Here is a 23,430-nt window from a genome sequence, read left to right on the forward strand (position 1 = left end):
GTAAGTTTCCATCGCGGCCGGTGAAGCGGCCGGAGGCTCGGGGAGGGAGAGCCCCGCGCGTGTGCGTGCTCCAGGTTGTCTCCCGTCCGCACACCCATCCACACGCCGTGGCTGCCAAGCCAGCCGTGCGTTAATCCTCGACCCGAAACCACAGATACCTTCTGCTGTCGCGACACAGAGAAACCAGGAGGTTAACGGCCGGGTTGGTCCCCGCCGTGGGCCTCCTGCCTGAATCAGAGCCGACCGTGGAGCAAAGCGGGTGACTCAGAGCCATGGCTTTCTGTCTTCTGGCTGTTCAAGTAAACAGCAGGGAGGCTTGAATGGGAGGCCAGGAGCGCAGGGCAGAGGCGGCTCCCGGCTCCTGAGGGCGGGCGTGGGCAGAGGGGGCGTGGGCACACGCTCGTGGGACTGGAGTGGAGGCTGGTGCCCATGGGGCCACGGCAGGGCCCAGAGGGGTCGGGGGGGGGTGGTATGTGGTGAGTGCAGGCCTTGGGTGCTCAGAGATGCCAGGCCAGGGTCCACCCTGGCCCGGGGTCCATGTTGCGCTCCACCCCCCCTCAGAAATGCCTGTTGGGGACATTCCTGCACAAAGTTGCCCTTCAGTAAGCTCCTGTGCACTCAGGAAGGCGGTCCTTGGGATTTCCCAACTCCTTTGGGACCCTCTGTAAGGTGGAGAGTGTCAGGCATGCACCGGGGCCTGGCCTCAGGATCTGGGAGGGGGGAAAGGCTGGGGGCTCTGGAAAACTCACAGGGTGTAGCTGGGGTGACCTAGATTCAGGGGGGACCGGGTGGTCTCGCCCAACCCAGACCTGGCTGCAGAGGGGTCTTAGGAGCTCCCGTGTCCCACTCCAGACTGGCAGCGGGGGTAAGCGACTGTGGCAGAAGCACTCTGCCCCGCAGGGGTGCGCAGAGCAGAGCAGACGGGCAGAGACGCTGAGTGCCCACAGCTGAGAGACGCTGGCCCACCCCGCCCCCTGACCACAGCACTTGGCCCGTAGTGTTATTTTAATCCTAAAAACAACCCAGTCCGATTGGGTCTCCAACTGCCACTCCCCAGGTGGGCAAACTGAGGGGCTTTGGTGGCTCAGCTAAGGGCGCCCAGCCAGCAGCGGGCAGAGGCAGGAATTGAACCGAGGCCGTCTGCGCCTTCAGCAGACTGTCTAGGAGCGAAGATTTCCCTTCTATGTCAAATAGGGCCCAGCTCCTGCTCTGGGGCCGTGCTGTTCCTTTGGGCGTCTCTGGCTCAGCCAAGGTGGTTGGTGGTCCCCAAATGTAGCAGGGCAGTTCCTCGGAGAGAGAGGGGAGAGGCCCCGCCCAGCATATGTGGCATTTCCTAGGCCCTTGGCCTCTGCTCGTGGGCGGCCCAGCCAGCTCACGCTGCCGGGTGGGGGCCGACCTCGCCCCCCGCGCCGCCCCCCGCACCCGTGCAGCTTGCTGTTGGCAGGACTCGGTGAGGCAGGCCGGGTGCCGTTCAGCCTGGACAGCGGGGTCCCCGGGGGCCAGAAATGGGCAGGTTGCCCCTCTCCTCTCCCGGGCATCTCTTGGCTCTTCATGCCCAGCGATTAAACCTTTGAACTTGCAGGGCCAGGGAAGAAGGGGGAATCTTGGGGTCTGTACTATTAAGACTTTGCTGGTTTGGAGCTTCTTTTCCTGTAGGGGGCCGGGAACCTTCTTGCAGCCTAAAGAAACCACGCCCCCTTTACAAATACGTGGCGTAAGAAAGGACGCAGATTCAGTGTTCTTGGTCACCCCCCCCACCCCCCGTCTGTATTACACCGGTGAGTGATTGCCTATGATTCCCGATAGTGGAACATCTCCCGTCCCTCCGTGCTGTGAATTGCAATTTATTAATATTTTATTATGACTTGACTTTTTCAGAGCAGTGTAATTTTGTTCACAGCAGAATGGCGGGAAAGTAGGGAGATTTCCTGCGCCCCACCCCCCACCTGCACACAGGCACGCCCTGTCCTGTTAGCAGCACCCCACCAGAGGTGGGGGGTACATGTGTGACGGTGGATGAGCCCACACAGACGCGTCTCGGTCACCCAGAGTCCACAGTGCACACGAGGGCTCACTCCTGGTGGTGCGCACTCTGTGGTCGTGGACAAACGTGTAGCGACACGGAGCCATCGCTGTGCTGTCGTAGACTCCCTTCGCTGCCCCAAGAATCTCTGCGCCTCCCCTGCTCCTCCCCTTCTCCCCCCCACCCCTGACCCCTGGCCACCACTGACCTTTTTACTCTCTCTGTAGTTTGCCTTTTCCAGAAGATCCCAGAGTTGGAATCATACAGCCTGCAGGCTCCTTTCACTTGATAACACGTGTTTCCGGTTCCTTCGTGGCCTCTCGTGGCTCAATGGTGCATTTCTTCCTAGCATCGTCCGGGTGCGCCACCGTCTGTGCGTCCAGCTACCAAAGGGTACCCTGGGTGCTTCCAAGTTTTCGCGGTTATGAATAAAGCTGCCAGAAACATCCGCGTGCAGGTTTTTGTGTGGATGTAAGCATGCAACTCCTGTGGGTACCTGCTAAAGAGTGCACGTGCTGGAGCGCATGGCGAGGGTGTTTCCTTCGGTGAGAAACGTCAGGCTGCCTTCCACGTGCGGTCCCGGTGCGTCCCTCCTGGCCCCCTCGCCCCACACCCTCGCCGGCAGCCGGTCCTGTCGGCGTTCCGGGTACGGGCTCTCCCGACAGGTGTGCGGTGCCTTCTTCACACCAGCGGCCAGTGGCCCCTTCCCAGGCCACGTCTGATTTAACCACGTAAGCGGTTGGTGGAACACGTGCGTCACGTGCCCCTCATGGTGTGTGGCACCCTGGGCCGTGTCGAATGCCGGCTCCTTTATGCCAGCCCCACCGTGGGGCTGCCCTGGTCCCTTGGTGGCCGCGGGCCCTGCTCTTCTGATCCCCAGGCGTCCCCCAGATGAGCTCCCCAGGGCGGGGAAGGGGTCTCGCCCTTTTGCAGCACACCCAGCACTGCAGCAGGGACCGGCAGGGGGCAGGGGTCCAAAGGAGGGGCAGAGTGGATGAGCGATCCAGGCACCTGCCTCTCTGCGCGTCGCCTCTCGGTGCCTCTGTGCGGCCTCCCCTCCACCAGCATGCCCCCACCTCCGCACCTCCCTCCAGTACCCAGCCCGGCATCCCCTTCTTGGGGGCCCCGGCAGTCCTCCTGCAGTGTTTCAGGTGAACCCCGAGCTCCCCGGGTCTGGTGCGCCCCTGGTAATGACCTCCAGGCACCTGCTTGCCCGTTTCCCTGGGAGCAGCTTCGGGACCACATCTTGGTTGTGCGTTACGACCGCCGGGTCCGATCCACAGCCCGGCCCCTGGTTTGTACGTGGGACGTGTTTGCACGTTGCAGAAATGCCCTAGTGGGGATTCGTGCAGGGTCCGGGTTCCAAAACCACATTTTCTCCGGGGCAGGAAAGAGCGTTTGTGATTTATCCTTCCCCGGCTGCTTCTGAGAACACTCCTGGCAGCCTGCGGGCCTTGAGTTCGCTGCTGAGAGTGGAGTCAGCCTCGTCTTGGGAGGGCCTTGTCCGCTCTACAAGCCCGTGGCAGTTTGCAGGCCGGGGGCTCCTGGGGCCGTGTCCCCTAAATCACTCTCTGCAGAAGAAGAGGGTGGAGAGAGAGAGAGAGAGGGCACCTGGCACAGTGTGTCCTAACACGGGTGATCTTCGGGGGTAGAGGCACATGTCGATCTGGGGGAGGGGGGGGATTTGTGGAGTGAAATGCTGTGCTCTGTGCGATGTCATCTCCTCTGGCCTCAACACACACACACACACACACACACACACACACACTCTTCAGTGAAGTGCCCGTGTCTCACCAGGCTTTATTTAGTGGCTTTGGGGGTGGGGGGGTCAGTAAGAACCCAGCCTGGTTCCTGGGGTGCTTGGGCCCCGATGGGAGAGTCGTGGCTGGGTACCTTTCAATAAAACAGGAAAGAGCGCCGTCCCCCAGCCTGCCCACCGCGTGCCAACAGGCACATCCAAGGACTGAGTGCAGCACGGGGTCCTGTGTTGCAGATGAAGTGACTGAAAGCCAAACACGGACATGCAGTAGTGTCCTCATCAGAAGGGAGCTGCTGGGTGGGCTGGGAGGCCGGGGGCAAGGGATCTCTCGAGGCCTGTCTTGCACCCCCAAGGGCCGGGTGACGCGGGGAGGTGGACCACGGGGACCTGTGCGCGCACCGCCAGGTGGGAGGGGGGCTGAGGGGGGCTGTCCCATCACGTGGGGCGTGAGCAGGTGGCTGAGTGGAAGGCTGAAGGTAATGGAAACCCCAGGAGCTGCAGTCAGGGGAGGGTGGAGGTCATCATGGGCTCTGTCCCCCGACCTGAGCCTGAGCCACCGCGCCCCTGGGTGCACCAGCCTGGGGCTCCCAGAGGACTGGAGGCTCTCGGCCGACCCCGGAACAGCTACCTCGGAAGGAGCTCTGGGGGGCCCCGGAGCCTTCCTGGGTCAGGGCTGAGGCTGGGGGGGCCCCCGGGTTGCAAGCTCACCATCTGCCTGGATCTGACCCCTCACTCTGGTGCACATTGTGTTTCCGGTGATTCTGCAGCCGAGCGAGACTTAACGCACACACAACCCATAGCTTTGGCTCCGAGGAGAGGTGAGGAGGCCGTCTAAGGCGCACGGCACTTGGGGGCGTGGCCAGCACAGACCCAGCCACCCCCACCCCCACCCCCATCACTCGGTCACTGGGCTGGACCACAGGGCCCCTAGCTGCCCCTCACGAGATAAAACATGCTGTTTCCAGGGTGGGCAGCTGAGCATCCCTGGCTGAGACTGTCTGGATCACCGCGTTCCGAGCTGGTGATTCTCCGGTACCAGGTTCCCCACACCGTCCTGGGTGCCCACTTGCGCAGACGTGGCCAACTGGGCTCGGTGTGGCGACTGGCACAGTGTGGAGGGGACGTATTCTAATGGCTCGGCGAGTACTGAGGAACCCCCTGCATGTCAGGCACAGTACAGGGTCCTGAAGCAGCCATGAAGTCCCCACGACAGTCCAGCGACTGGGGTGGGGGCTACTCCTTGCATTTTCTAGACCCGAGATGGGTCTCAGAGGGGTCATTACCCATCAGGCCCAGTCCGTGTGCTGGCTGGGGGCTGGCTGGGATTGAATTTATGCGCTCCGACCCCACGGTGGTGCCTCTCCCCCAGTCTTCAGGGGCCTGTGATCTTGAAGAGAGAATCGTTCCCTGACATCTGCAAGATTCCGGCTGGTTTGGAGATGGGGGCGGGGGTGGACGTAGAGAAGGAACAAATGTGATGGCTCAGCTCGGCCACAGCTGGATGCTGTGCACAGGGGTCCTGCCTTGCTGGGAGCGGCGGGCGCGGGGACTGACATGTGACTGAGGGAATGCCGCGTGACGAGGCGGTGTTGGAGGTGCTGTCCGGTCATGTTAGCGGGGAGAGTGGGGTGCAGAAGTCTGATGCTTCAAGTGGTTTTCTTTCAAGGATGTGGCCGGGGAGGACTCCACAGACAGATACCAATGCATGCCAGACCCACTCGAAAAGTGAGCGATGAGGATTTGTCCACCCAGGGCGGGAAGGCACGTCGACGGCAGTGAGGAGCTCTTTCAGAGAGGTGATGGCCACGGGCTACTGCCATAACTTGTTCACCACCATGGGGTTGGAACTTTATTGCAGAAAGAGTAGTCTGGGCCCTCTCGGGAAAATTTTCAGAAGACAGGCAACAAAAGCAAAAATAGACCAACGGGACTTATCGACCCTAATGGACAGGGTGACGACGGCTGGCTGCAGAATGGGAGAAGATCTTTGCAAATTTGTTAACATCCAGAACGCGTAAAGAATGTCTACAGCTTAACAATTTGTGATCTGATTTGTAATCGGCTAATCTGATTTTTAAAAAGGGCAAAGGACTTGAATCGACATTCCTCCGAAGATCATCTACAAATGGCGAACGCGTACAAGAAAAGGTGCTTCACGTCCCTAAACGCAAGAGAAGGTGCAAATGAAACCACAGCTATCCCCTCGCACCCATCAGGACAGAAAAGCGAGGTGTTGGCGAGGACGTGGAGAAAGGGGAACCCTCGTGTGGTGTGCGTGAGAATGCGGACTGGTGCAGCCACTGCAGAAAACAGCGTGGAGGTTCCGTAAAAGGTTAAACATGGAACTATCCTGCTTCTGGGCATACACCCAAAAGGATGGAAAGCTGGGTCTCTCAAGAGAGATGTGTGTGCCCGCGTTCATGACAGGCGTCAAGAGGAGGAAGCAGCCGAAATGTTCTTGGAGGGCTGGGTGGATCAACCCCTCGTGGTCTACCCCTGCAGTAGAGCAACTTAAAAGGAAGGATGTTCGGACACCCGCCACAACGTGGAGGGACCTGGGACATGGACGCTCAGTGAAACAAGCCAGTCACAAAAAAGACAAATGATGCATGGTTCCACCTACATGAGGTCCCTGGAGGCGTCGGATGCATGGAGACAGAAGCCTTGCAAGAGGAAAATGGGGAATGTTTCATGGAAACAGAGTTTCAGTTTTGCAAGATGAAAAAGTTCTGGGGATCGGTTGCACAATAACGTGGACATTCAATTCACTGTTGAGATGTACACTTGAAGATAATAAAGATGTGGGGTGCCTGGGGGGCTCAGAGCGGTAAGCGTCCGACTTCGGCTCAGGTCATGATCTCGTGGTCCGTGGGTTCGAGCCCCACGTCAGGCTCTGTGCTGACAGCTCAGAGCCCAGAGCCTGCTTCGGATTCTGTGTCTCCCTCTCTCTCTGCCCCTCCCCTGCTCACACGCTGTCTCTCTCTCAAAAATCAATAAAGATTAAAAAAAATTTTTTTAAATGACAAAGGTGGTAAAATTTGTGCCGTGTGTGTGTTTTTAAGGTAGGAATATACATTTATTTTCAGTCCAGGTACCCTAAATACATCATCTAATTTGACTTTTACAACTTTCAGATGTAGGCCTTTTTTCTTTTTGTTGAGACGTCATTGACATATAACATTGTATCAGTTGTAGGTGTAGGACACAGCGATTTGATATTTGTGGATATTGTGAAATGGTCTCCCCAGTACGTCTGGTTAACATCAGCCACGGTAATAGTTACAACACTGTTTCTTCTAGCGATGAACACTTTTAAGATCTTATCTCTTAGCCACGGTCAAATATTCAAGACAGGGTTATTAGCTGTAGTCACCATGCTGTGCGTGACATCCCCAGGATTTGTGTACTTTGTACCTTTTGACTTCCTGCACCCATTTTTCTCACCCCTGACCCCTGGCCTCTGGCGGCCACCAATCCGTTCTACGTATCTGGGAGGTGTTTTTTGTTTTAGATCCCACAAATAAGTGAGATCATACTGTATGTGTCTTTCTCTTTCTGACTTATTTCACTGAGGATAATGCCTTCAGGGCTCATCCACACCATCAAAAATGGCAGGATTTCATTGTTCTTATGGCTGAATAATATTCCATTGTGTGTATATTCCACGTTCCTTTCATTCACTCATTCATTCATCGTTGGATGCTTAGGTTGCTTCCGTTTCTTGCTGATAGTAAATAATGCTGCACCTGTGTTTTTTCTTACAGTTAAAACTTTCAGGGGGCGCCTGGGTGGCTCAGTCGGTTAGGCATCCAACTTTGGCTCGGATCTCATGGTTTGTGAGTTCGAGCTCCGCGTCGGGCTCTGTACTGAACCTGCTTCGGATTCTTTGTCTCCCTCTCTGCTCCTCTCCTGCGCTTCTCTCTCTCTGTCTCTCTCAAAAATAAATAAACATTAAAAAAAAACACAACCCAACAGAACTTTCAGGAGGTGTTCCTGCGATAGTAACTGGAAGAGGGGAACAACTCTTGGGCACCCCCCCCCACTCCAGGCCCTCTCTGTCCCCACTCCCTGAGCAAGCTGGCCGCCCAGCGGGGCCCAGCAGGTCTGAGAAGGGGTCTCAGGAGCATGGCCTTGGGTATGTCAGGGCTTCCAGCACCCTCCAGGTACAAGTGATTCTTACGGATTTCAGAGACAGGCTTGAGTCCAAAGCCTTACAGAAATTAGAGCCCCTTTTTTGTTTGCTTGTGTTTAGACTTAGTAACTTAATTTGGCCCGTCTGTGGAGGAAAAGGTGATGGTCTTTCTTTTCTAGGAGTTGAATTACACATCTGCCGATTTGATAACTGCATCTTCAAGGTCACGCACACAAAGCTCCCAGAGGCTCTAGGAACCGTGAATTATGAAATAGCACATACATGCCTGGGGGGAGGTGGGCCTCACCGGGGACGTGGGCACGTCACACCCTACAGATGCCCTTTTGGCCGTAGGCACCTGAGCAGGTTGGTGGACAGATGACCAGTGTTTCCTCCTTTTGAAGAAGGAAAATCTGAAGGTCATGGACGTACCTCCAGCAGGACCCACTCAGTGGGTGGTTCCAAATAGCTGGTCTGACGCGACAGAGTTATTCTTTCCGAGCTTTTCCGTTATGTGCTGCTCACATTTATTGAGCACTGACTGTTTGCAGTCTTATGCTTGGTGCTGGACACATAAAGGTGAGGGTGATTTGGTCTGTCCTGTGGAGGGTTTGCCGTCCAGCCACGGAGACAAGTAGGTTAAGCCACTGGTTACGATACCACGTGTCAGTGTTGGGTCATGGTGGTTTGCAAACCAGGAAGGCGTGGATTCATCCGTCTCCCGGGCACCTGCTCGAGGCTTCTCTTGAGCGGATCTGAATGCAGTGAGGGCTCTGCCCTGCGAGGCTGTGCATGGGGCCGAGGAGGGTGAGGCGGCTGGAGGGAGCAGGGGGAGACCGGGAGCTAAAGACAGCTGGGCGTCCATACGTACACATTCTCAAACACAACGTAGTGTCCTGCAAAGCTACCCTGTCAGGGCAGGACAGAAGCAAAACTTGACCCAAAGTCACATTGTCTGGAAAGACTTGATAAGTGAGCCTGTAAGGAATGTTCTGGAACATCTCAGCTCCAAAAAACAAAATAATAAAATGTGTTTGTTCAGGTCTTGCTCAAGAGAAGCTGGAAGCCTGTGATTCATCTCCTGGTCTGCTGTCCCTGTCCCCCAACCTAGCCCGGGAACGGGGACTGTGTTGTGCACGGGCTCAAAGCCGTCTTGGTGACTCTGTCTCAGCTCACTGATCCATATTTGCTGAAGAAAACCAGGATGGTTCGCTTGCAGTTCTGGATCTTGCGGAGACACGGCCCGTGTCTTGGGGAAGTTAACAACCTGTCTGGGAGACACCGGGCACCAAGCAGGCAGAGCCCAGGCCCAGGGTGGGGCGGTGAGGGGTGGGGACCATCTTCCCCAGTTACGAGACCCCAAAGAGGAATCACAGACCAAGGTGGGCACCTTGGGAGGGTGGCGGCCGTCATCTGTCAAGGGGAACAGCCACTTGGGGGACACGATGGCCCAGACACTTGGTCTGTGACCAGGTCCAAAAAATGGAAACCAGAGTTGCCTAAAAGTCCCACCTTGCCTGCTGCTGTGGTTATCTTAATTGCACACGCAGTGTCTCTCTTCAGTCCCACGTTCTCGGAGCTGAAGATGTGCGATATAGTTACCAAGTGTCTTTGTTTTGCAAAAGAATGGGGAAAATGTGAGGATGCCGGCAGAGGAGCTGGCCCCGGACCCCCGTGCTGCTACAAGACGCTGACACTTCGCGATGATTTGTGTCGCGGTTGGACAGCAGCCCGCTGACTTTCTCCCTGTTGGACGCTGGTCCGCACCAGCCCTGGCCCGGTCCTTCTCCGGCTGCCAGCAGGTATTTTTGTTTTTAGGACACAAATCCCGGCCCTTTCCTCGTCTTCTGGAGCAGAGACATCTCTCCCCTGGAGATCGAGGTGAACATCCCCTGGGTGCCAGCTGTGATTCAGGCAGGAGACGTGCCTGCGCTGGGCCCCCCCGGCCCCCGAGCCCCCCCGGGAGCAAGCGAGGCTGCATGAGTGGGGTTCTGTGTCCTCGTCTGTCTCTCTCTACCACACTGGAGATACCCTCCCCATGCCCCCCCCGCTGTGGAGCCCCTGCAGTCAGCTAGGCTCTATCAGCGACTTCGGGTAGAATGCACGGAGGAACAAAAATAAATCAAGTCAGACGGGGGAGAGGCGGAGCTCACACAGCCTGGGTAGATTTACTTTCTCTTACTACCAGAAGACTCAGGAAACAATGCAGAAAATATGAAATACATTCATTGGCTCTCCCGCCTCTTAAACGGTTTGACCTAAGCGGGCAAATCCTGGCTGGGGACAGGGGACATCTGGAGGACATCACTGTCTCAGGCCACAGTGGACCCAGCTCTTTGCTCTGGAGTGGGCAAGGCGGACGCTTGGCCGTTCAAGGAGCCCAGATGACAGATAAGAGGGACGAACCCAGCTGCGGGTCCTCCCGAGAAGGCCACTTCAGTGTGACCCCCTGGGAGAGGCTCCTTGCCATTCTTCCGGCAGCTTCCTCCGTGGGGGGAAATGGATTTGGCCAAAAGAACAGAGAAGAGAAAATGAAGTCTGTGTGATGGCGGCCAAGCACTCTGAGAAGGGGCTCGTCCCCAACGCTTTATTTTTCCTACGGCCGGCATCTGTCGTTTGCTAGAAACCGCAGAATTGCACATCACCTTGAAACAGGGATTGGCTTCCCCCGAGCTGGACGTCCAGCAACAGATGGGAGCCAAGAAAGCGCTGTGAACTTTAGCTGCCTGACCAGGGTCACAGGAATGCCGTAGATCGAGCCAGACAAATCCCCATGCCGGGGGCCACGGGCCTCTGTGCGCGTCTCCCCTGTCCCCACGCCTCGAGACCACAGGTGAACAGATGGAAAGACCGCCTCACAGATCCTTGGCCAAGACCTCTGGACCAGCGCCGCTCAGGCCCCGACGAAGGCTGACTCGGGTGCAACAGAGAAAGCGTAAGTAAAGGACGCGGAAACTGGCCCCTTGTGGGGCTCCCCCGTCGGGCAGGGCTGGGGGGCGGGGGCCCCGAGGCCCGCAGGGTAAGGTTCAGATCCTCACCCCCTCGCCGCCTGTGGGCGTGGGGCCTTGGCGGAGTGGGGCCCCGGTGCTGAGCTGCGTGTGAGGGCGCCCGGCAGCCGCTGGGCCCTCACCAAAGGGAAACCGAGGCGGGGACTCTCAGTGGCTCGTCACTTTTTGTACTCCTAAGAATTTTGAAACTGGGAAGAACAAAGCCCTAGGGAAATGACTGTGAAATGTTTCATGAACCACTTCTCAAATGGCATCAGCCTCAAAGTATGTTTTCTCTGGATGACTCCCTTCTTCTTTCAAGGATCACTCAGGCAGTAAATAGGCACCCCTGGTGGGTCCGTTCCTCCTGGGGACTGTGGAAAGCCCCCCTCCTCTTTGGGGACAGCCCCCAACACACAGGGTATCTGTCATACTGTGATACCAAAACCCGTGAAACATGAAAAACAAAGCAAAGCAAGCAGGCCCATCTCATTAGGAACTTAACCCAAATTCCAGGTAAAGCACAAGAAAAATTAATTCTCTGGGGGCGCCTGGGTGGTTCAGTTGGTAGGCCTCTGACTCATCAGTTGACTTCAGCTCGGGTCATGATCTCACAGTTCATGAGTTCGAGCCCCGTGTCGGGCTCTGTGCAGGCAGCTAGGAGCCTGCTTGGAATTCTCTCTCTCTCTCTCTCTCTCTCTCTCTCTCTCTCTCTCTCTCAAAATAAATAAACTTAAAAAAATAAATTCTGTGATGTTTCAAAAGTGTAAGACCCACGACACGGAGGTTTTACTGATGGACGATGAGGGTGATTTCACCTTTGGGTCCTTTCCTGGGCGTTGACACACGGGCAGTATTTGTCAACAGCACTGAAATTGTTCGTGACCCTCACTGCTCTGTATGCCGTTCGTCACATCCACGGTCAGAAGAGAAAGGGTCATCTCGGTGGATGCTGAAAAGGCATTTGAGAAAATTCAACGTATTTCTGACATTAACCTCTCGTACTTAGGATTTTCAGAAGCTACAATAAAAAGATTCTTCCTCCCCTTCCTAGAGTATGCGTCTCGGAAGCCGAAGTGACAGTCAAGTCATTTGTGTCAAAGTCAAGACTGTTCTCCCCGACATACTGTTCTATAACATTGCTTTGAACGTTTTAAGTGATTCTTTAAAACAAGAAAAAGAAATAATGATGAGGTCTACCAGAAAACAGAAGAATAAAAGGTATTGTCTACTAGGAATCTTGCCCCCCACCCCATCACCAAAAACGTCCCTCCAAAACCTTTACGACTGATGAAACCATATAGAATGGAGGCCAGTTACTAAGAGAAGATGCTTTTTGAAAACACTGTCATGCATGCTAGCAATAGCCCATTAGACCATGTAATGAAATCCAAGGGGCCAGAAAACAAAAATGTATAATCCCTCATGAAAACTATGAGATAGGGGAGTCCAGCAGAATGTTGTTTTGAATGAGGAGCTCTCTGTGACTGTGATGCTGTTTGGAAATGCTTAGTACCATGGCCATGACATTTCCTTCCCCAATTAACTCAAGTATTTAGTATGATTTTTAACTGGACACAATTATCCTGGAGTATATATGGAAGAGTAAGACTGCAGACATATCGGAGAATGTCTGACAAAGCAGGGGGGCGGACGGGAGGGCCGTCCCTGGCAGAGGTGCTATCTGTCTCCGGGCCCTGGCGTGGAAATCACTGGAAGGTGGGGGGCAGGGTGAGGACTAGAAGGAAACGGAATGAAATAGTGCCAGAGAGACTTCCGGAAGAACCTGCACGTGTGTCATACTCAGGTGTAGGGGTAGGGGACGGTTCTCGCGAGCGGTATTCCCAGGGTAACCCCAAAAAGGCTGGGGCCTGGCAGGTCTATGCAAGAACAGCCTTAGAGGTCGTAAAGACCAAAGTTCTCTGTGCACAGTTGTGACCCCTAACTCTTGGGGTGCCCTCCTCCCTGACCGCACCCCTCCCTTCTCCGTGAGCCAGCGAGTGAGTTGTTAATGCGCGGGTCTCTGCCGTCAGAGGGGCGCAGGCCTGGCCGAGGCCGTGTCCCCTTATCAGAGTCCATGTGGACACCTGTAGACAGAGGTACACTTTTCTGCAGTGAATCTGGAGTTAAATGCAACGGCAGAGCAGCTCGCAGGGACCCTGACACAGTGCAGGTGACAGCACCCGCCTGATGGGTTTTCCAGGTGAGGCCAGGACCCCCGGCTTAATGTGGCGTCTGTTCCTCCAGGAGATAACACAGAATGAAGACATGTCCCCCCAGACAGGAGTGACAGTGCAGACTGAATCCTAGACCCGGGCCCAGGAGCCGAGTCGAGTGGCGGCCGGGCCGCCAGCCGGACACGCGACCTGCTCTCGTTACTGCCGGCCACCTCCAAGAGCTGACTTTTCTCTTCAACGTTTTGTTAAATGTTAATGTTGGAGGCCGCGGCAAGAATTCGCCCATTAAACATACCAACGGAGGGCATGTAATCGTATAGAAAGGCTGACGCCCAAGTAATGAAAAGCGAGACCGTAATTTAACGAGAATTCTGATCATACGACATCCAGTCCAGTGAGCGCTTCATGCAGAGACGGACTCCGGGAGGCACAGGGAGGCAGGGAGCCTGGACACACGGCTTCCAGGCTCTCTCCCCGCTGAGCCTGTGCCCCCCTCGGGGTGGGGGTGGGGGTCTCTGCCCTTGTCTTACCCCAGCCCGGGCATCTTGGAGAGATGGGGGCTCAGTGATGAAGAGATCATCATCGGGGCTCCACTGGACTGGGTGGGGGTGAAGAGCGCCCCATCAATGTGACCGTCCCTGTCCATCTTCCTAGGACAGTCCTGGTTAATTCCCGTGTCTGAGTCTGCTTGTTAACTGCCCCCTTCACTCTCAAAACTGGCTTGCTTTAGGGGACGCATCATAGGGTCCACGCACACACACACGCACACACTCATGAGCTCTGCTGCTTTCTAGGGAAGGCTGTGCCTTAGAATTACTCGTGGGGTTTTCTGCTCTCTTCCCTGCTGCCTCTTCCCCATTGGGAGGCATGTGCTGAAAATCCCTCCCCTGTGATTCTCACCCCCAGAACCAGGGACCAGGTGGCAAGCTATGGCATGTTAAGGAAGGAATGGGGGCATTATTTATTTTTTTTAATTTTTTTAATGTTTATTTTTGAGAAAGAGAGACAGCGTGCGAGCAGGGGAGGGGCAGAGAGAGAGGGAGACACAAAATCCAAAGCAGGCTCCAAGCTCTGAGCCATCAGCACAGAGCCCGACGCGGGGCTCCAACTCCCGAACCACGAGATCATGACCTGAGCTGAAGTCGGACGCTTAACTGACTGAGCCACCCGGGAGCCCCAAGGAGATTTTATTACTAAATGTCAGGGGCACTTGTGTCCAGAGCAGTGATCTCTGGTGTTGCCTCTTTCAGCGAGCCCTGGCTACACAGAGAGCAGAGTGAGGGTCCCCTTTGTGCTCCTCTCGGCCCCCCTGCTCACTCACCTCCCTCCTCGAGGGCCCCCTCCCGGGCCTGCTTCACCTGTGCCGGGGCTGCCCCTGGACTGGCCAGCCTGCCTTCCTGGCTGTGAGCTCACTTCCCTGTCCTGGCTCAGTTCCATTCAGCAGCCCAGGCTTGTGCGTCGCCCCGGTCCGTGGTCTGCATCTGTGAACATCCGTGTCAGGAAGTGCCAGAGAGCGCTGCACCCCAGGAAGCCCCCCCCCCCCACCTCCCGCCTGGGCTCTCCCAACCGTGGGAGCCATTGGGCCACACGCATGTCTTTCTGTCGTTGGGTCCATCTGTGTCTCACACACGCACACACCACGCACGCCCTTGCCCTCACACACTCTTGCACGCGCACCCCTCGCACACTGTTGCACGCGCACACACAGTGCCGTGCTCGGGGGGTCAGGACCGCACAGGCAGTCGACACCCTGGCGGCTGGGAAATGCACCAGCGCTGCTCTCCCCGCTGCGCCGCGGCCCCGACAGATGCAGGAGCCGTGCGTCCTTGGCCGTGCGTCCTTGGCCGTGCCGGTGTGCCCTGCCTTGCAAAACAGACCGCGCTCGCGAAGCATGTGTGAATTTAATTTGGGTTCGCGTTGACTCATGTTATTATGATCTCAGAGCCTCTTCGCCTCTGCGGTGATTGGCCGTCCGAGGCAGCGGCCACCACGGAGCTTCCGCGCTGCCCTGGCCTCGCCACCAGGGTTAATGGGCTGTGAAAACACTTGGGTTCGGGAGGAAAGCCTCTTGCGGGGTAGAGCTGTGTGCGACTCAGATTGCCCTGGCGAGGGGGCCCTCCGGCAGCCAACCCCCCGTGATAACCCACTTCTGAGTGTTGGCCGAACAAAAAGCTGCTTTTTACAGAGGAGAAGGGTGTTCTCTGAGCGCTGCAGAGACCCGGGCAGTCCCGGCCGCCCAGGGCAGCTGAGGGCCGGGCAGACCCGGTTCCCGATGGGCAGGGCTCAGGGGAGAGCAGGCTCCGGGATGACCAGCGTCTGGGCCCCACAGCTTTCCCGGTGCCTGACCTCTTGCCCTGGTGTGCAGCTGGCCGGGTGCTGGGGGTGGCCTGTCCACCGTGGCCCCGGGGGCAGAGAGCCGGGGAAGGCTTGAGCCGATGTCCGCCGGACAGAGCTGCCCCGAGCGCAAACGTCTCCCCATCCTGAGACGGTGAGCCTGAGGGTGTTCGGACAGGGCCGGGCAGCCTGTGGTCAGCGTGGCCCTGGAGGGACTTGGGACCTCCACTTTCTGCCTGTCGCGCTTCAAGGACCTCGGAGGGGCACCGTGGCGGTCACTGGACCCTGCCTGCTTGTGAGGACGGGGCAGAGGACGTTTCCTGCTCACGGGAGCCGCCTCTCCTGGCCTGCTCTTCTCACTGTCCCGAGAGCACAGGCCGGGCCAGCAGGACCCATGCGAGTGTAGACAATGGCTTCACCACATTACTCACTGGGAAAACTCTGCTGATGTGAAATTCACTCATGCTCGCTTCTGCAGCTGCTGTTCCTGAGGAGCTGGGCGGGCTCTCTTGACATTAAACAGGGCAGACGAGGGGGGAGCACGGTGGAGGGGGAGGGGCAGGAGACACCAGGGAAGTGACGGAGGCGGGATGGCCCAGCCCTCCTCGACCACATGGCCCTTTTGTTCCAATAGGAGGGAGGGAATGGGAATTTGAAAACAGAGCAGGGAAGACAGTGTGTGAGCAGCAGTTTTCTAGAAGCCTGGCCAGGGAGGCACCCTGAGTGCGTGGAGGCGTTGAGGAAGGTGGATCCCAGCCTCCGGGGCGTTCAGAAAGGACAGCGGAGGGCGTGCTGGCTCTGCCTTGTGGAGAGGGAGGTGGCCCTGGGGAATGAAAACCTGAAGGGGCTGTTTTCGCTGGTTCCCAGCTGCCTGACGTACATGACTGTGGCTTTCTCTCCTGGAGCACCTGCCACACTTTTGTATTACATGGCCGGGGAAGGTCAGTCCACGAAGCCGGGGGCAAGAGCGGTGGGTCTGGTCGCAGCCCCTCTGTCCCCCAGCCCTGGGCGGGGCGGGGGGACACCTGGGACCGGCCTGGTGTCTCTGAATTCCCTCCCAGCCTCCTCTTCTGTTCAGAAACCCTTCTGCTAACACCAGGCCCCTCCCCAAGAAGGACTGTGAGGACCTTCAGAGCTAAGCATGTGGGCCAACAACGGACGGTACGCCTTCACCCCGTTTTCTGGAACACGTATATCGGATGCCATCTGTGCCCCTGGACAGAACGTGTGAGGGAGCCCTCCAGTCTCCTTGAGTTTCTAGAAAGTCATGAGGCCCCCAGGGACCATGAAGACCCCTGAGCCAGGCACCCCCCCCCCATTTCTACCTGGGAGAAGTGAGGACCAGCTTGGAGAGATGGGCCCAAGGTCACTCAGACGGCAGGTGGCAGAGGGGAGGCAGGTGGGCTCAGCCTGGCCTGATGGAAGCTTCCTTCTGAAGCAGCCTCACGCCCCATGGCAAGTTCTACAGCTGGAGGTCTCGCAAGCCCCAGCTGGTGCACGGTGGACCCCACTCCCTGCTGGCCACACCACGGGTGCCCAGGTGTGAGTGCCAGGAGAACATCCTGGGCCTTGAGCTGGTTTCTTACCAGGCTGGAGGGGTGTGGTTCCCTCGCACGTGCCCCCCAGCAGGGCAGGGGTGGGATGAGCAGTGCCCTTCCCCCGACCCGGGCATGGAGACCAGAGACAGACAAGGCCGGTGCAGTATCATCTTTCTCACAGATGCAGGCCGACTCCCCCGCGGTGCCGGCAGAGCTGGACCCAGGTGGGCCCCCCTTGTGGTCTGCCGGGTGGGGAACCTGCTGGAAGGGTGCACGGGGAACGCCTGGTCCCTGCAGCCAGCTCCAGCTCCTGGCGGAGGGTTCCAGACCCTGCGCTGAATGCACTCCGTTTTCTCTTCCCAAATCAGTCATTGGCCACTTCTCCAGCTTCCCTGGGGCGGGGGAGGAGGCAGGGGGAGGCCAGGGTTTCATCGACTGAGCTTTCTGTCTGTGGGAGGAGACGTGGCAGTGAAGGACACACATGAAGACACGTTTCCCGGAGAAGCTGGGAGCAGGTTGGGGCCAGTCCAGCCCGCGGGAGCCTCCCCAGCCTCCTGGCCCGTCAGTTCTCAGGTCTGTCCCAAACAGCGCAGACGGCACGGGGGCCGGGACACCGTGGGGCCGCCGCCTCCCTCTCGGGGTCCCCTGTAGCGCTCGGGCCATCTCAGGGCGTGCTGCGGGGCTGGAGGGTCCCCCGCTCCTCCCGACCTTCTCCCTCCCAGGGCCCACGCGGCACCCCGCCGAGGCCCTGGTTCGCCCAGTTTTATTGGGTCCCGGCGAAGAGGCGGACAATGAAAAACTGGCCTCTCGGGGGTTTGTTGTGCACAGTTGACCTGGGGAGAGTGTTCTGTTTGTGACTCTGCCTGTCACGGCTGTCTGGTGTTCTGTCTGCCGCACCAGCCCACGCCCCCGTAGAGTGTGCAGAGGTCTGGGCACCCTCCCTGCCCGGGGCCTGGGGGTTGGTATCTGTCAAGCAGGTGAGGTTCTGTCTGAGAATTGGGAGTAAGGGCGAGAATTCCCCCTCGAGATCTCCAGGAATCCTGCAAAACCTCCTCGTAACGGCTCTGCACCACCCTGGGGGGATGAAGGGGCTTTTGGAATATGTTAGGATCATTTTGGAAAGGCAGCCAAGGTGGTTTTTACATTCTTAGAGTATGCTGGTAATCTTAGCTCGCAATCATATCGCTAATGAGTTTCCCACTAAGACGTCAAATGTGTTCTAAAGAGCAACAGAAAGGCGCCCATGTTTTTCGCCTGCCAAGACCCTCTTCTGGGGTCTGAGTCCCCAGCCGCTAGTGAAACATTAGCCCCTGCGCCCCTGTAAATATCCAAGGTCACAGCTTTGCTTAGTGTCAATTATGTCTTTGACTCCACAATTAATACCTAAAACTCAAGCTAGACTATACCGGAGGGAAAATGGTTTCTGTCCACATCCTTTTGGTTCACTGAAACATTTCCATTTCTGCTTCTTTGGTCCACAGCACAAGGTGCACGGAAGAACTCAGATTTCTCCCCAGAGGGTGCCGTGGGGTCACCGGTGCAGCAAAGATGAGCCCAGTGTACATGGCAACCCCATCATCCAGCCCTGAGTTCACCTTGCTCAACATTTGGGAAAGCAATCCTCTAGAATGCTTCCTGGAGCCCCTAGGTTGTTGCACGTGTGCGGTGCTCTTGGCCGCCATCTTGGTGTGTGACTGCATGACGCTTATGAGCTGAACGGGGCGAGCGGGTCCAGAGGGAAGGCAGGGAGGCGTGCGGCAGTGGAGGGGTTGTGTGTTGGGTCTTCAGCACGGATTCCCAGCAGCAAGAGAAGCTGCTCCACGAGGGAGGCTCCGAGTGACCTCCCGTTGCCAAACCTTCCTATCGTGGTGGAAGTGTAGTTTCCGAAAGAGAACCGGGAAAGAGAGGGAGAAATGTCGTGTCCAGGCAGCCCTGGAAGACGGAACTTGGAGTCGATGGATCCACCACATCCAAGAATGTGCTTGAACAATGCCCAGAAATCCTGGGTACAGATGCCAAGAAGACTCCGTGAGAGGCCAGTCCACTGAGGCACCTTGGAGCTTTCTTCCAAGGGCAGCACAGGAGCCTCGCCGGAAGTCTGCTGCCATTAGACGCAACATGGCAGCTCACTGCACCATGGCGGGCCTCCCGGAGCCACGGGTCCCAGTGGAACTTTCACGCCAAGGACACCGTGCCTCGGTCCTGAGGACCAGGTGGCCCATCACTCAGAGGAGGGGGAGGAGAGTGAGGAGGCACTTTCCAGTAATAACCCGCCTTCCCTCAGTGCCCCACCTCTCCCCAACCAAACAAGGACTGAGGCTAGCGACTAGGACCCCACTGGCACCAACTTCAGGTCGAATACATATCACCGTATTCATCTCGGTGTTGTGCCCTTCTGTTGATCTTAATGAGTACTTTTTTTAAAAGTTAAGTCCTTTCACTGGTTGATTTAGCATCTTGCTCTCTGCACCCTCTCCCTACCCTACGTCCCCAGCCATTATTTCTGCTACCTGTGAATTTTCAGAAGTCTGATCCCAACATTTGGTAGAGACCAGTGAAATTAAATTATCAGACAGCTTCTTGAGGGAAATTATTTTGTGTTTTGGACAAGCTTTTATTAAAAAACCTTGCTTTGGCCTTTGAGGCGGACTCAGTGGCTATCTCCCTCATGCTCCTCAGGACCCCTGCAGCTGGGCAAGGCCATGTGACTAGTTCCAGCCAATGAGCTTTGGGAGCAAGGGACAGTAGCATTTCCAGGCCGAAGTGTGGAAGAACCAGTGTGCGACTCCAGTCTCCCCGCTGCTGCCCCAAGGGGCCAGAAGGCATGTGTCCCAAACAATGCATCTACAAGATGGCAGAGACCCTGCCAACTTGGGTCCTGGGAGGCTGTGTGGAGAGGAGCTTCTGCTGACCCGAACAAGCAAGAACGGACAAGACGTAAATGACCACCGTGTTACCCCAGTGAGTTGTGGGGGTCTGTTTGTCGTCGCAGCAAAGCCTCGCTTGCCCTGATGGAAACACCCTGAGAAGAGGGCAGATGATCTGGCGTCCCTCATGGGTCTCCCTTGTGTTGCCGCAGGGCCCTAGACAGGTGTGCCCTGCTCTGTAAAATGGATGTGTGCTTAGAAAAATTACCTAAAGTGAGTCGCTCCACGTTCATTTTTAGAGAAGCCCGGTTTCTAAAGGCACTTTTCCCTGAAGCTTTTTATAAATCATAACACTTTACAAAGGGTGTAACCATGGCGTCATTTATTTGTTTACTAAACGTGGGTCTCGGTATACCAGATTTCCTTGAAATAACTCATAGTTGATGTTGAAAATGTTTCATCATTTTGCACTGCCCCTAAGCATTATCTGACTTCTGATCTTTGGCTCAAGGTGTATTATTGGCTTGTCTTCGAGGCCCTTGCCTCCGTTTTGGGTTTTGTTGGGACTTCCTTGTGTCTACTGACTTTTCTTCCCGTGCACTTTATTTTAAAGTGGATTCACCCTGCATTCTTCAAGACTCGGCAGAACATCTGCATCACATCTATTTATTGACAAAACTCCATTAAAGAGGGTCTAGAAGGGAAAGTGGGTTTCTGGATTTAGGATTGAAAGTGGAAGTCCCAATCCCCTTGTAAACACTGCCATCGACACTGGGGGTCTTTCTTGGCAAAAGACGTTATTATGGGATGTTAAGCTGGAATTCAAATGGTAGTTAAATGCATGAACAATGTGGAAGGGGGGTCTGCACTTAAACAGCAGGCCTGGATTTAGCCGAAAAATACCCCAGCAAGTATCTGGACACGTAGCTACTCAGCTCTGAGAATAATTGCCAGGGGGTTGCTCTGTTGTCTTTCAAATATACGCGGTCGCTTCTGGCTTCCAAACTCGGGAATATTGTTGCAATCCATGAAAAAAGACACAGGGAAATTTGGGAACATACACAGCTATGCAGGCACCTGTGCACCTGTGAGCCCCCCCAGTGACTGCTCAGGCTGATGATGCTTCCAGAAAGGAAGACACCAGAAGTGTTCTTTGACACGTGGGTGATGAAAAATGTTCTTTTAATTGGGGCACTGGTTGGCTCAGTCGGTTGAGCGGCTGACTTCCCGTCAGGTCGTGATCTCACGGTTTGTGGGTTCGAGCCCCACGTCGGGCTCTGTGCTGACAGCTCAGGGCCTGGAGCCTGCTTTGGATTCTGTGTCTCCCTCTTTCTCTGCCTCTTCCCCAACTCACACTCTGTCTCTCTGTCTCTCCCTGTCTCTCTCTCTCTCTCAAAAATAAATAAACATTAACAAAATTAAAAAAAAAAAGAAAAATGTTCTTTTAAGAAGAGGGGCTCCAGTGCCTTCCGTGGGTACCTCCTGGCTACCTGCTTCCTGGCGCTATGGCAGGTCCAGGGTGCAGAGAGGCTCCTTATCGGTCCGCTCCCAAATCCTGGCCATCCTGAAGGTGCCGTATTCAGCAGAGGGTCGTGGGGGCAAACAGAAGCCAGGCGGCAGGACCAGCCAGGTGTGGCGGAAGCGTCATTCCACACTCTGAGCACACACCGGCTCCTGTGCGACGGACCGGTTTGAAACAGCATGGGTGTACGACCTCCGCCCCCACACGGGGACACCAGTGAGGACTGGAGCAAACTTGGGACGAAGGTGACCCTTAGGGAAGAATGGCGGGGGTGTGCGTGTGTTTATATGTGGCGTGTGCATATGTGACGTGTGTCTGGAGCGTGTATGTGCGTACGTACGGTATGTGATAGTGTGACACACGCACGCGCGCACACACACACACACACCCCTACTCTAGAAGTGCATCAGTTGCACAAATAGCGAATATATCTAAACATCAAAGCCCTAAAGTCACTGCCAACCAGCTGTGCTCTGTCCATCCCTGTTTCCCGAGTCTAAGCAGAGCCAGCCACACTGCGCACAATAGATATTTTTTCTATCATTTCAAAGAAAATTCTGTCTATATTTGTGCCTTAAATCAGGCTGCCTGATTTATTTGCCTGCAGCGTCCAGACACCCCAAACCCAGATGAAGTCAGTGCACGTGACACGGAGTAGGATCTTGTCCCTCACACCCCTCCACCCTCATTTGTAACCGCCGCGCACCTGAGTGCCCTCCGTGCGGATCTCTTAACACTCCGCGAGCACCTGCCACGCGCCCGCTGGCCACTCACCTGGGGCACAGGCGGACCCAGCCTGCTTTATAGGTGAGACACCAATTGGAAGGGAGACATGGCCAGGCTGTGCACTCACAGACGCTGGTCACGGGTCTTTGCGGGACGTGGCAACATCTGGTCTGGGTCACAGCCGCTGCAGCGGGACGGGAAACCTTGAGAGCCAGGCAAAAGTCAGGGCTCCCTCATCATGACATCCCGGGAATGCTTTTGTTTATTTTCAGACGCTTTGCTCCCACAGTCCCCGTGGGGGAGGGGTCAGGAGCCAGCCAGGGATCTCACGAAACCTGTCAAATTGAAGGAACCCGTTCTGTGCACCGCACAATCAAGGAAATGGTGTCTCCCTTAGGATTTTTTTTTTCACTATTTTTAAAAAGGTTGTTATTTCTCTTGAGAGAGAGAGACAGAGAGAGCGTGAGCGGGTGAGGAGCAGAGAGAGAGAGAGTGAGACAGAATCCGAAGCAGGCTCCCGGCTCCGAGCTGTCAGCACAGAGCCCGACGCGGGGCTCAAACTCATGAACCACGAGATCATGACCTGAGCCAAAGTCAGACGATCAACCGACTGAGCCCCCCCCAGGCACCCCGATTTTTTTTCAGAAATGTGCATGCACAGTCATCTCTCATTTTTGTCTTATTGAAAAGTATTTTGAAAAAAAAAAAGTCTGTAGATTTGAGTATGGGAAATTTCAACCCAGGGATATTGAATGTTGAAAAACTTGAGCGATAAAGACCATGTTCCTGTATCTCTTGCCCTGGCCCCGTCCGTGTCGGATCAGCACCAGGACATGTGACTCCTTTTCAGACCCTACGACACCCACCCACCATGGAAGGGGACAGTGCTGCTTCCCTGTGGGCCGATACGGGTCTGTGCACATCCACCCACACTCCCAGATCCTTCAGGATCCCACGCAGACAAGGGAAGCCCGTGGACTGGCGGACCGTGAAATTAGAAGCATTAAGTCTCAGAAATAAAACGTTGGGAATCACAGCTCTTTGTCTGAGAGAGTCTGACGGATGTCGTTTTCGGGAGAGAATAGCAAACACAGCTTCCAGGGGCGATGCCAAGGTCAAGTGCTTCAAGATGGGCAGGGCGACCCTGACTGTGTCCTCAGGGCTGGGGCCCCTTCTTAGCCAACAGCGGAGCATCTCTGTGTCCCCCCACGGGCCCTGGAGGTCCTGGCTAGTGCTGAGCCGGGGCACCGACGCGGGCATCTTCCCGGACCTAACTCGGGGCTTGCAGGGTTCGCGCCGGGGCCGTACCCTCTTCTCTGCACCACCTGGATCTCAGCCTGGACTCCGTCTCCCTGTCTGCTGTCC

General features: G+C 56.2%; 1 protein-coding gene across 2 annotated transcripts in view; it reads left to right on the top strand.

Annotated features, from left to right (window-relative positions):
* TWIST2 (twist family bHLH transcription factor 2) overlaps positions 1-23,430 on the top strand; it is a 49,426-nt gene that overhangs the window by 14,007 nt on the left and 11,989 nt on the right. Inside the window, exon 2 of one of the 2 annotated variants that reach the window (XM_043578350.1) lies at positions 5,865-20,183. The exons of the other annotated variant lie outside the window; for it this stretch is intronic. The gene's annotated coding sequence lies outside the window, so the exon portion shown is untranslated. Of the gene's footprint in view, positions 1-5,864; positions 20,184-23,430 lie in introns of those variants that run through there. 2 annotated transcript variants of the gene reach the window in all.

The sequence above is a fragment of the Prionailurus bengalensis genome, chromosome C1, assembly GCF_016509475.1.
Source record: "Prionailurus bengalensis isolate Pbe53 chromosome C1, Fcat_Pben_1.1_paternal_pri, whole genome shotgun sequence".
Lineage (NCBI taxonomy): Eukaryota > Metazoa > Chordata > Mammalia > Carnivora > Felidae > Prionailurus > Prionailurus bengalensis.